A 1,498-nucleotide genomic window follows, 5' to 3' on the forward strand; every position below is an offset into this window, starting at 1 on the left:
AGGATGGAGGCGGGGGGCTCCAGACTGCCCAGTGGCTGCCGGGGAGGCAAAGGGGATGGGACGCTTTGGCACCACCGTCCTCGCTGTACGCCGCAGCCCTCGGCACTCGCTCTGCTCCTTCTTTTGGCTATCAGAGGCGGCATTGCTGCTGCGCCCCAGGCAGGCTACCGTCCCGCCGGGAAGAGGAGGAGGAGGAGGAGGAGGAGAGGGGAAGAAGAGGGGAAGAAAAAAATGAATCCCCACAAAAATGTCTTCATAACAGGAAACGTCTCATAAAATACCTGTGGTTTGGCATGTGTGATCCGACTGGTCAAACTATGCACCTGGCAGGCAACCCTGCTATTAATGCTGCGCGCAGTCTGGTATTTCGGTGGAGCTGAGGCTGGCGGGGGGAGAGGAAAGGACCGGGGAGCTCGGGGCGCAGAAACCCTCTGACAGGGCTGGGGCGGGGGGGTACATGTCCCTTGGGTCTCACTCGCCTCTGTGTGTGCCCGGGGGGACATCCCAGCCATATTCCGGTGAGGGGAGCACGGCGCCCTGGGGATGCGGTGAGCCAGGCTGAGCCTCGCGCCCCGGGCACAAACCTGGTGCTTCTGCAGCTTCGGGCCAGGCTTTGCCAGCCAGACCCGGGTCCGAGTCGGTGCAGACATGAGATCTCTGTCCAGGTCTCCAAACGCAGTGGTGGCCACCATTCCCCAGGGATGACTTTGCCCTCTGCCCACCCTCGGCTCCGTCCGTGGCCGGGCGCGTCGCAGCGATCAGCCGGGGCTCTCCCGCGCTCAGCGGAGGAGTTTTGACAGCTGGAGGTGAGGGATTAAGCCCTGAGCTGTGACCTGCGGCAGGCTCACGCCTTGCTGCGCTCCCGGCACACACACGCGGAGGGTCATTAATCCGCCTTAGCTGATCCCTGACCCCGTGGCTGCGGGATCAAGCGGCAGCACCGACCCTGTTGTCAGCACCGCCGTCGGATCCCGGGCTCCTTGGCTGCGGGCAGCGTGCGCCGCGGACACCGTGCAGCATGGGCAGCATGCGCCGTGGGCACCGTGCACTGCAGGCAGTGCGCACCATGGGCAGCGTGCACCGTGGGCACCGTGCACTGCAGGTAGCGTGCACCATGGGCAGCGTGCACCACACAGGCCCCCACCATGGCCAAGTGCCGGCACCTCGCCCGGCCGTGCGGTGGAGCTGGGTGCAGTTCCCACGCGCTCCCCACGCTCTGCACATGGCAGATGGCTCCGGCATGTTGGGAGGTGAGTCAAGACAGCGAGAAAGACCCAGGTCGGTTCTGCAGCGATCTCTTTAGCAGCCGCCTTCAAACCAGAAGTTTTAGGACCGGCAGAGCGAGCAGAGCTTGGTGTCCCCCCGCTTTGTGTTGTCCCCCCATCCCGGGCCCCCCCCCGCAGCAGCAGCCGCCCCCACCGCAGCCCCCCCAGCGCCACCTCCTCCTCTGCGCCCCGGCATGGCCGCGGGTGCCCTGAGCTTCACATGTTGCCGCCGC

This window comes from Charadrius vociferus, unplaced genomic scaffold (assembly GCF_000708025.1).
Source record: "Charadrius vociferus isolate BGI_N301 unplaced genomic scaffold, ASM70802v2 scaffold812, whole genome shotgun sequence".
Classification (NCBI taxonomy): domain Eukaryota; kingdom Metazoa; phylum Chordata; class Aves; order Charadriiformes; family Charadriidae; genus Charadrius; species Charadrius vociferus.